Raw genomic sequence first — 12018 nt, forward strand, 5'->3', positions numbered from 1 at the left:
AAGTTGTAGCATAAGGAGAAAGAGTTAATTTTGCCCAAACAACCTTAATTCTGGCATTTGCTAACTTTTGAAAGTTTGTTTCTGCAATTACAAAACTACTTTAACAAGTTTTTGTATGAACTTAATATGAATGTTGAAACCTTTCAATAGAATATTTTTAGAAGATTGCAGTGGAAAAATGAATTAAAATTGCAGAACAACACATGACTATTTTAACTATATTTTTCATGTAATTTCTCTCTGCTAGAAAGAAGGAATGTCAAACTGTCACTGAAAGTCAGACAGAAGCTGGTAATTTATACACACACATTTCCAGAAGGACCTATTGTCTCTGGATCCAAAGTGTGCATTGCTAAAAACCACCACTACCAGCACAGACAATAAGAATCCCTGCATAGTCACAGGGTTATTTTTAATCTCACCTTCAATATGCCTTCAAAAATCTTTAATAAATTACTTTTTCTTAAATTTAAAGTTTCAAACACCCTTTCCTGAGCATTAAGGTTAAGTCACTTACTTGGTATTAGAGAGACTTTGGTCCCTTTAAAGACAGCATCGGAGTCCACAGTGCTATACAGCTGTGCAAGAACCTCTCTAGAGAAAATTGAAACAACTGCTAGGGTGTATTTATTTTATTCTGAGTCTGGGTTAGATTAATTATTCATCTCCAGTTTCTGCTGTAATCTTGTGCTAAAGCAAAAACCTTTTCCATGCAAAAGGTGATTTAAATTTTAGCTGCAGAACAAGAAAATTAGCTCAAAGAGGCATGATTTTTGTTGTCTCTTCGAGCCTTTATAATTAAAATATGGAATCCTTGGTCCTGCAAAGACTTACAAACATGCTCAACTTCCTACACCCTGAGGCAGATTCTCAGTTGGTGTAAAGGGTCCTGGCACCTTTGAAGCCAATATGAAAATTTACACCAGCTGAGGATCTGTCCCGCTGGATAGCCCTATTAACATTTCAGTGGGTTTATTACAATGCGTAAACTGAAACACATGCTCAGTTTCTGTAGGATCAGGGCCTTACAGAAGAATTTTGATGCTTGACTCCCAAAATTTCCTGCTTTCAGAAACAAATTCCGTTCCTCAAAGCCAAGATCTGCCAGTGGGTTGAGGAGGATTGATTAGGGGTCCCAAAGAACAGCAACATGCCGTATGTGGGACCATGTAGTAAGGTGACACTCCGTTCTGAAAATAATAAAAATAGTTATGGATGTTTTCCTTCTTTAATTTAACTAATGAGGATAAAACCCTGTATAGAGTAATTAGGCATGTGCACTCGACAACATATAAAGAAATGTGCAAAGGTAAAAGAAGTATTTAAAATATTATTATTAAACCAACACAATAACATATGCATAATATCTCCCTTTCCCTTCACAATAAACGAAAAACAAGGGATTTAAATGAATCAATCGTAATTAAGATTTTATTTATTTATTTATTTTTACACAAAAACATTGACAAACATTTCCTGGCCCTTTCTTCTGTCTTTTCATGTAACTTCCTCTGAAAATGGCAAAAAACCCAAGGGCTAGACATTTGCCTGAGGGAAAAAAAGTGTTTGTTATGTTCAAGGTTTTTGTGCAGGGCTCTATGGTGTCTGTATCACTGTGTGTATGTATACTCCACTCACCATGCTAAACCTCTTTACATAAACTGTCCCTGTAGCTCAGAGGGGATTCAACACTTCTCAGAATTGTAGTCCAGACAAATGAGCTGTTACTTGGAGCTGCCCATGTGGGTGAATGCTTCCTTGGAACTGCAGCAAGCCCAGTTCTGAAATGTTTCACAGTTCAACTTTTCATCTTCTTCTTCTTCTTCTGTCAGAAGAGTCCCCTTGGTTTCTGGCAGCACAGCATGGTTTGCACTGCTAATGCACTTGTAGTCTGGTAGGCAGATCTCCATTATATAAAGGGAATTCACCTTACGCATAGGATTCCACAAAGGGTAGTCAAGTCTGATATCCCACACACACACCCTGAAAAGCAATGGCAGTCAAATTATGGGATATAATTTAACCATAAAGGAATTTCTATACAGCAAGTTTCCACTGACAGTAACGGTCTCTGATACCTCACAGGGATCTTCTTTCTTCCTCCAACAGTGTAACACAAATCCTTAATTGCAGTCCCAGCAACATTACCCTGAACCTACTAGGTTAATGTTTCAAGAGGAAGTATGAAGTGGTAAAATTGAACCCAATCTCACTATAATTCTGTTACCGTATTTCTATAACATTTGTTTATACAACTCCATGCTGGTTGCAAATCTTTCCTCTACCCACCCTCTGTTTGTTAACTTGTCTGTCTAGTTCTACATTGTGTGTTCCCTGGGGCATGGATCCTCCTCCTTCTCTCTTTGGAAAGTGCCTAGAATCTCAGTTCTCATACTTTCAGACCTAGCGTACAGCATATCTAAGGGGGAGGGAGTTACTTGGCATAAGAAGACTTTGTGGTTTTAAACAGTGCAATTGAATCGCTGGCACAGGGGGAAAGCTGCTTTGTGCAAAGAAAGCATGCAGTCAAGATGGGACTGAAAAACTTATTAGCCAAAGTTGTGGTAAAGGTTGTCTAAAGGTAGGCAGTGGTGTGTGAGAAAAAGCTTTCCAATGCCTCGTCCCCTCTGACCAAATGAATAAGTCTAGATCAACAGGCTGCAAAGATGATTCTCTACCTCAGAATATTTAATTTCTCTTACTTTTTTTTAAATTTCAATGGCAATTAGGCAGCTAACTAAGAATATAAGAATATTTGAACATAAGAACGGCCATACTGGCTCAGACCAAAGGTCCATTATCCCAGTATCCTCTCTCCCAACAGTGGCCAATGCCAGGTGCCCCAGAGGGAATGAACAGAACAGGGAATCATTAAGTGATCCACCCCCTGTCGCTCATTCCCAGCTTCTGGCAAACAGAGGGTAGGGACACTATCCCTGCCCAGCCTGGCTAACAGCCATTGATAGACCTATCCTCCATTAATTTATCATTTTTGAACCCTGTTATATTCTTGGCCTTGACAACATCCTCTGGCAAGGAGTTCCACAGGTTGACTGTGCTTTGCGTGAAGAAATACTTCCTTTTATTTGTTTTAAACCTGCTGCCTATTCATTTCATTTGGTGACCCCTAGTTCTTTTGTTATGAGAAGTAGTAACCAACACTTCCTTATCTACGTTCTCTGTTTGTCCCTGAATGAGGAATGCATGGTATACGCTATGCCAGACAATTGCTAACTGCTATGTCTGCCATAGTACCTCTTTCTTGTCCCATACCTGTCTCCATGGTGACATTGGCCAGGGGTACCGATATGGGGCCATGCTAAGCAACTGGATGGATACGAATTTCCAGCACCACTTACATCTGTGATTCCTATAAGGGATCCAGGGTGAGGAGGGAGAAGCAAACCAGCCAATTTTGTTTTCAGAGTTCCTGTCCCTACAGAAACAAGAAGGAAATATTTCCAGGTCAATGGAGAGAGAGGGGAAGGGAAAAAAAAAAAAAAGAGCTACCAACTGCATGGAAAACATTTCTTTGCATCTATTCTCTTCCTTCATTTGCACAGAAACCAGATCCATGTTTCTGAAGAATTTGCATGGATCTGCTACTTATTCTCCTCACTGTCTGGGACTTAACACATGGTTGCATTGGAGACCATTAGAACATCAGCTTTCTCCCAAATCAGACTTCAGCTGTATGTGTTTGTTTCATGAGTCTGCTCAGGGCATGTGTGTAATCAGGGTAGATCAGGTGAAACACGGACTGAACATGCGGCTCATCACAGCAGACCCCTCCTAGTCCTACAAGTGGCAATATGGTTGCTCCTCGCACACCCAAACCACCTCCCAGGACTCTGAAACCTCAAGTGGTTGAGAATTTTAGCTACTTCCTCACCCAACTTCCTTGTGTTCCAGCATGGGCTCCCGAGCTTCCCAACTCCACCTGCAACAAGGCACACAAAATCCCCACATGCATAAACAGGGGAGTAGCCAGTAGAAGCAGGGAGGTGATTTTACCCATGTATATGGCACTGGTGAGTCTGGTACTGGAATACCGCATCCAGTTCTGGTGTCCAAATTTTAATAAGGACGCTGAAAAATTAGGGATGGATGCCTTTCTAGGAGTGATGCTTTACTCAAACACAATCAGCGGGATCACTAAGTGAAATTCTCCAGCTGGTATTAAACTGGAGATCAGACTAGGCAATCTAACAGTTCCATCTGACCTACGAAGATCTGGCTTTTCAATAAGGCCATACAAGCAGCTTCTAAGGGCATAGCAGTTCCAGCCAGGGAAATGGCACAGTGAAGTTACCTGGAGACGCAGCAAGGTGAGAAGGGCTAGTGCAAGGAACTATTTAAAAGTAGCATGCAGGGAGCGGGGGGATAATGGCTGAGTTTTGGAAATGGGAAGGAGTCAGGGAGTCAGTGGGGATTACTATGTGACTTTCTATGCCCACAAGACATTTCTTCTCCCTACGACGCAGGAAGTCAGTCTAGATCAGGGGTAGGCAACCTATGGCACACGTGCCAAAGGCGGCACGTGAGCTGATTTTCAGTGGCACTCACACTGCCTGGGTCCTGGCCACTGGTCCGGGGGGCTCTGCATTTTTATTTAATTTTAAATGAAGCTTCTTAAACGTTTTAAAAACCTTATTTATATAACTAAACCATTGTTGTATGTAAAGTATTATAGACTTATAGAAAGAGACCTTCTTAAAATGTATTACTGGCACGCGAAACCTTAAATTAGAGTGAATAAATGAAGACTCAGCACACCGCTTCTGAAAGGCTGCCGACCCCTGGTCTAGATGGTCATAATGGTCCCCCCGGCCTTAAACCTTGACTCCATCTACTAGATTTCACTGCAGGCCCAAAATGGAAGAGGGAGTTAATGCTTCTCTCCATCCTTGATGTAGGGGGGTCTGCTCAGGGCATGTGTCATCGGGTGAAAGATGGACTGAATATACTCATGACAGACTCCACCCACGCCCTCAAACACAGCTGTGACACCACCAATGGCAAAGCACAGAGGAGTCTCATGGGTCTGAGAAGAAATGTCTTGTGGGCTGGATCTCCCCTCAACACCCACTCTCAAGATAGTTGTGTGGTTAAGGCTCTGGACTGGGACATCTGGGCTCAGTTCTCAGCTCTGCCACAGACTCCCTGGGTGACCTCAAACAAAGCCAACAAAAATCTTTGGGACAGGAATGGTCGCTAAGTGTCTCTACAACCCACAGCACATTAGGGCCTCTAGGCAACAGTGTAACATAACTAATAATAAAACAGTGGATGGGCCCATCAAGTCAAGCATCCTGCCTCCAGCAACACATCTCTGGCTACTCCCCACTACCCCTCACAGAGCAAGCCCTGAAAGCACAGGAGCTGATTATCCTTATCTCAGCTCATGTAGGCTGTAAAACAACTCAGTCCCTTTTCTTTAAGGCCCTTCTCACCTGGAGACCCTTACCCTACTGTCTTGGGTGCTCAGGTCCGGGATGTTTCATTTCGGCCCATTTTCAAGATTCAGTTACTTTGTTTGTCCACTTCAGCCCCAATTGTTTTGTGGGTTGGGGAGTCAGTCTCCAGCCTCTCCACCATCTGAAACAGGCAAAGAAACATTTATAAGACCATGATCCACAAAGCCTCTTCCTCTGCCTTGCTGCTGCAGCTATACCAGAAATCAGAGTTGCTTCTGGACCCATCTAAACCCAATTCCCCAGCATACCACAGGCCAGTTCTACCTGGGCATATCTAGGAAGGAAGAGCTAACACTATACACGGAGGGGAAGACAGCAGGACTAAAATGAAGTCACTTCTGGGGTGGAGAGAGGCAGCCAGAGCAAAATGCAACAGGAGAAGGGAGGGGACTATTTTAGCACAATGATTCTCAACTGGAGGTCTGCGGCCGGTCCACGAAGCAGGGCCAGCATTAGGCTGGCTGGGACCCAGAACAGAAAACTCTGAGCCTCGAGCCTCGCAGAGCTAAAGCCGCCAGCCCTGCCGGGCAGAAGCAAGCCCCCCGCACCCCCCCCCCCCACTGGGCCCTGGAATTTTTATAGCATGTTGTGGAGACCTCGAAGAAAAAGGTTGAGAACCCTTTTTTAGCGGACAACTGGCCAAGCTCCCTATTATGCTTACAAAAGATCCCATGGCCCTTTTAATGTCCACACTGAGCAGACAGGATCTCAAATTTTGTTAATGCCTCAAGCAAGAGATCCAAACAGCTTCAGACCAATAGCATTAATTTATCGGCAGTGGAAGGGGGAAAGAGATGAACCAATCCTGGACACTGAGGATTTAAAATCTGAAGTTTACATCACTAAGGTAACACCAGCCTGAAGGCCTCAAGACTCGCACAGGCTAGTAAGTTAGCAAGGCCCCAAAGCCACAAGTCATTCCTACTACACTCCATGATCGTAGCTGAACGCTGGATCGGTCAACACAACTGGTAACAGACACTTTGATAAAGTCAGAGCTGAAAAACATCTGCTAGAATCCAAAGGCCAGAGCTGAAGATTTGACATGCCTCAGCCTGCACTAATTCGGGGAAGGGAGATGGTCTGGCAAGCTGTGACGAAGTGGAGATTTTCCCTTGTTATGTTGTATGTGAGTCTTACTGTTCTGCATGAATGCTGTGTGTGCCTCGGTTTCCCTTTGTATTGCACCAATGTCTAGGTGTGTGACTTTTGTGGGGGTTGCTCCAACTGCCTGCATGGATGCTATGGCTGCCCCTTCATAACCTGAGACCCAGGAGGGGGATGTGACCAGGTGACTCTTGGTCTGGGAAGGAGACAAAGGCCGGAGGAACAACGGGCAGGGCAGGGGCCAGGCAGCTCTCTGCTGGCTTTGGGCACAGGAGGAGGGCCAGAGCCCTGGCTCTGGACTCCCTTTCCCCTACCACCCCCCACCCAAAGATGGACTTGGCTGAAAGTCACTGATTTCCGTACTAACAAGTTCTGTTCTACGCTGTGATCATGTCGACTAATAAACCTTCTGTTTTACCAGCTGGCTGAGAGTCACATCTGACTGTGGAGTTGGGGTGCAGGGCCCTCTGGCTTCCCCAGGAGCCCTGCCTGGACGGACTCCCTGCAGGAAGCGCATGGTGTGGAAGGGGATGTTGAATGCTCCGAGGTCAGATCCAAGAAGGTCGAAGCTGTGTAAGCTTCTTGCCCTGGAGACAGTATGCTCAGAGAGAGGAGGCATGCTTCCCCAAGTCCTCACTGGTTTTGTAGAGAGTAGTTCCAGAGCCATCGCCCCGTGACTCTGTGACACAGGCCTAATCCTGCCCTGATCTACCCAACAGGAATACTCTGGAATCCTCTCTCCAGGTTGGAAATTATAGTCTTGGTAAAGTCCTTAAAGAGAGGTAGACAACTAAAACCCAGGAGTCCTGACTCTCAATCCCCCTTATCTACAACTAGACTCAACTCCCTTGCTCTAACCACTAGTTCACACTCCCCCAGAGTTGGGAATAAAACTCAGAGGTCCTGACTCCCAGCCCCCCTTTTCTAACCCACTATAGTTGCCTCTAGATTTTGACAGTTTTGCTGTTATGTAGAGTTTAGTTCCCTGGGCAAGGGATTTCCCTTCCTCTCATACCAGCTCATTGCTCCCCATATCTGGAACATGGCATTGGTCCAAAGCAATTGTTTCTCCCAGCTCATCAATTCCATTTTCAGCCTAAAATGAAGGGATACAAACAGTGGTTTAGGATACACAGACCAAAACCTAGCAACCAGACCACATCCAACCCCACCACAGCTATGTCAGAAAAGAGGCTTTTAAAGGTTACATTAGAGACTAGAGCAATGTTCCCTCTAATTCAGGGCTCTCAAACTCAAAATGACCACGAGGGCCACATGAGAACTAGTGCATTGGCCCAAGGGCCACATCACTGACACCCCCTCCTCGCTGGCCCCAGCCCCACTCCCACTCCACCCCTTCCATGAGGCCCCACCCATGCCCTGTTTCTTCTCCACCTCCTCCCCTGAGCGTGCTCCTCCCCTCTCCCTCCTGGAAAGTGCTAAGTGTTATACAGAGCATACAGATCAGTGCTGCTCCTACAACAAGTCATTTCCAAGAGGTTTTAATAAAATATATACACTCAGTAATGCACCTCACTCAAAGGACAAAACATGCATTTACTTGGCTTTAACAGAAGTAAATCTCCCCCACTGCACTGGGCTGTACCACCACTCCACCCCGTTCTGCCTCTTCAAGGGGTGGCAGGTTTGTAGAAATTTTGGTGGTGCCCAGAACCTGTCCCCGCCCCCAACTCCGCCCCCAGCTGCCTAAGGCTCTGGGAGGGAGTTTGGATGGAGGAGGGGGTCTGGGGTGCAGGCTCTGGGAGGGAGTTTGGGTGCTGGGTGCAGGCTCCAGGCTGGAGCAGGGGGTGGGGGTGCAGGCGCTGGGATGGAGTTTGGAGATAGGAGGGGGTGCGGGGGTGAGGGCTGTGGATGAGGGGTTTGGGGCATTGGAAAGGCTCAGGACTAGGGCAGAAGGGCAGGGGAAGGGCAGCCTGCCCTGACCTAGTGGATGGGGGTACTAGGACCCTGCAGCAGCAGGTGATGCCGGAAACCAGCAGAGTGGAGCATGAGCTGCAGGCTCAGGGGCGGTGAGGGGGAGGCAAGTGAGTCCCGGGGACACTTGGGGGAGGCACGTGGGGGCGGCAGGCGGGGCCGGGAGAGAGACCTGGCCCCAAACATTGGGGAGCAGCGAGCAGGAAGCTTGGCTGCCACATAAAATAACTCGGGGGGGGGAAGGGAGGGAGTTGACAGGAAGAGTAAGGGGGGGGGGGGGCGCAGGGATCTTGGCGGGCTGCAGGGAAGAGCTCCGTTTGAGACCCCTGCTCTAATTTTTGACAGGCCGTGTGTGCAAAAAATTTCTTCTGTGCAAATGTTTGTGCTTCTGTGCAAATATCTGTGCTTCTGTGCAAATTTTTGCGCACGCGGTGTTTCGCCGTGTGCACGGGGTTTAGGATCTGTGTGCACGCGCACACGCGCACAGCTTAGAGGGAACAGTGGACAGGAGTGTAAAAGCCTCTACAACAGGATGTTCCCACCTTTGGGATAAGTAGCAGCAAGTCCCCAATAATGCAGAAGCTACACTCACTAAAATGAATACAGAAATGAGGGTTTGTCCTTCTCCAGCCCCTTCCAAAAATCTTCAACATTGGGGCTTTCAGAGGAGCCTAAGGGAGTGAAGTATCTTACCCCATGCCCCCCCTTAGGCTCCTCTGACAATCCCAGCCCAAGTGCTTTACAAATATTAATTCTTATCCGCCCTGCAAAGTCAATATCATCCTCATTGTGTAGATGGGGAAATTGAGGCACAGAGTGGCAAATGACTTGACCAAGGTCACCAGCAAGTGGCAGAGCCATGAATAGAACCAAATGAAGATCAATCTTACATGGTGCCACCCCACAATCTCTTCCTGGTGATGTAGGGCACTGCTGTTCTCCAAATTTTACAGCTAGGGAATTGAGGCAGCGGGCCAGTTTTTAAAATGTCTGTGGACACCTAAAGACACAGAATTAAATCAGTAGGTGTTAGGCACCTTTGTGTTTCCGAACATTCCACTACACATCTATCTGTATCTTTAGTGCCTAAGTACCTATAAAAATCTGACCCAGAGAGACTAAGACTTGCACAAGGTCACACAAGAAATTTGTGGTGGAGCCAGAAATTAAGCCCATGTCTCTCAAGTCCCATGCTAGCACCCGAATTGCTGATTCCTCCTTCCTCTCGGCCAAAAGGCTTTACACTTCTAGTCTCAGCTCTTCCTGATTGACTTTGGGGCTTTTCAAACCAGACTGAACACAGGGATAGAAAGCAGACTATAGGGAACAATCCTGCACTGACCCCAAGACGACAGGCCTGTTAGGCCACCCATCCTATGTAGCTCTAATCTTCTGTATTAGAATAAACCTTAATTGAACGGATTACTGCCCTGAATCAGCCTCCAGACTTTATCTCACTGCCTCATTTGCAGATCCAACCCCCACAGCAGGGCAGAGAATCTTTCTCTGAAAGCCATAGATTTGCATTCTGCATCTGACATCTTTTGAGGCTTCATAGATCCTAGGCTCAAGTATCTTTCTGACCTGTATAAAAGTGACTGGCTTTCTTTATCTTGGTAGATGCAAGGAGTCTTAAGATGCTACAGATCAGGTAAAGGTTGCAGAGGGGGATGGCTCAAAGGCTATGAAGTACCCAACCATTTGTAGCTTATAAGGGGTCAAAACAGATGCAAAAACAATAATATTGAATAATTTGCTCTCTTTCTAGAAACTCCCATCCCAGATTTTAGAGTGTTTTATAATCATTAATGAATCAAGACTCACATGCTTCCTATGAAGTATTATTCACATTGTGCAGGTGGGGAAACTGAGGTACAAAGAGGTACAGGCAAAGTGGCTTGCTCAAGTTCACCCCTGGATCATCTTCAAAGCCGGTAATAGGAGTCCTGACTCCCAGCCCACCTACCATTAGACCTCATTACCCTCCCAGTGCTGGGGTAGAACCCAGGATGGGTGGGCTGGGAGCCAAGACTCACGAAACTGCTTTTTTAAAAGGGGGTCTGGATGGCACGTGGGGTTCAGCAAAGGCACTATACAAGCAGACGGGAGTTTTACTACAGGAGCCAAATTGGGCTCAGGATAGCCTCTGAAGTCCACTGTGTGTTTCAAAGCCAGCAGAGCTCACTCAACTTTCTTCTCTTGTAACTAAGCTTCCATTTACTTCCTTCAGTGGAGTTTCATCCGCAAATTATAAAGTGGGGCGAAAAGCCAGAGCAAAATTGAGGCCTGGAGCGACGTTCAACTCCCCCCTTTCCTCCCCCCCTCCTCCCCAACACATCTGCCACACACAGCGTGGGCAATTACACCATTGCCAGCAGCAGCATTTCTGAACCCCAAGTCAAACCCGCTCCCAGCTCATTCCACACCCCGAAAGAGGCCGCTAGTCCTAGAACACACAGCGGAAGTGGGAAGGCACCTTCCTAACCCTGCTCCCTCCGCAGCAAGGACGTCCTTTGTTCAGCCTTCACCGGCTCCCCACCATGTGCTTTTACCTCTTAAAGGGACACACACCTGTACATAAAACTCCTGCTGTTTATTATGGTTCGGTTATAGCAGGACGAGCGGGTCTTTGGACTTTGCTCTCCCTTCCAGAGCTGGGAGCAGCATCTACTGTATTAAGGGCAAAATTAAGCGTCAGAACTACTCGGGGGTTCGCCTCCGAGCTCCGCAGCACACTCCCTGCCTGCCCTGAAACAAGTCACCAAATCATACGGGGGAGGGAGAAGAGAGGAGTATGAGAGAGATAACAAACTCTTTCCACAGCATGCGTGACTTGATGCAGGCCTGAAGAGGAACACTGCAGACAGACACACAGTAATTTATTAAAACACAGGGACAAATCGTGCCATCTGTTTCGCCCAGATACTGTGAGTTCAAGGGGAATGTCAGCGGTGTCACTGACGATCACACAGCACAATCTCACAGTTTTAACAGGCCACTAATCCCCTGCCCTTGGCCCCACCTAAAAGGGTGTCCTATGGATTATGAATTCATCAGCCCCACGGCCAAATGAAAAGCCTCTCTGCACCATATACAGTTTAACTACATTTATTCCAATCCTAACACATGGGTGGATGCAAAACTTAAATTCAGATTAGCAAAGGATTCAAACCGAGCTAGAGATCTTGCAACTTACCAAGCACGCTAGTCTGCGAGTACAGGAACAGGAAGCAGAGTGAGTGAGTGATAACGAAAGAGACAGAGACAAAATGAGAGGAAGTGGTAGGTAGGACAGGAAAGAAAGCAGCTTTTGCAATTGGCTGAGAGTATAAACCAGTAAGTCTCTCATTTCCCTGACTCAAGAAGACCAGATGTAGATTGCAGTTGCAGAAGCATTGGTCTGCTGTGTTGAGGCCTCATACCATGTGGCTAAAGATCTTTACAGAACCAGGGCTGCCCAGAGGACTCAGGGGGCCTGGGGCAAGCAATTTCGGAGGCC

At 46.6% G+C, this 12018-nt stretch overlaps 1 long non-coding RNA gene and 1 other non-coding gene across 7 annotated transcripts; both read right to left on the reverse strand.

Annotated features, from left to right (window-relative positions):
• Positions 1-1403: 1403 nt before the first annotated feature.
• On the reverse strand, positions 1404-11788 carry LOC128847147 (uncharacterized). Of its 6 annotated transcripts, none has more exons than XR_008446854.1 (6): positions 11716-11788; positions 7600-7680; positions 5468-5598; positions 3893-3940; positions 3360-3436; positions 1404-1983 (listed from the first exon to the last, which is right to left on the reverse strand). It is a non-coding gene; the product is annotated as an uncharacterized LOC128847147 (long non-coding RNA). The 6 variants fall into 6 exon arrangements; XR_008446851.1 differs by having other exon boundaries at positions 5454-5598; XR_008446852.1 differs by lacking the exon at positions 3893-3940 and adding an exon at positions 9410-9519 and having other exon boundaries at positions 5454-5598; positions 11716-11742.
• LOC128847177 (small nucleolar RNA SNORD126) lies at positions 3711-3788 on the reverse strand. The gene has a single exon (XR_008446861.1). It is a non-coding gene; the product is annotated as a small nucleolar RNA SNORD126 (small nucleolar RNA).
• Positions 11789-12018: the final 230 nt, after the last annotated feature.

Source organism: Malaclemys terrapin, chromosome 12, assembly GCF_027887155.1.
Source record: "Malaclemys terrapin pileata isolate rMalTer1 chromosome 12, rMalTer1.hap1, whole genome shotgun sequence".
Classification (NCBI taxonomy): domain Eukaryota; kingdom Metazoa; phylum Chordata; order Testudines; family Emydidae; genus Malaclemys; species Malaclemys terrapin.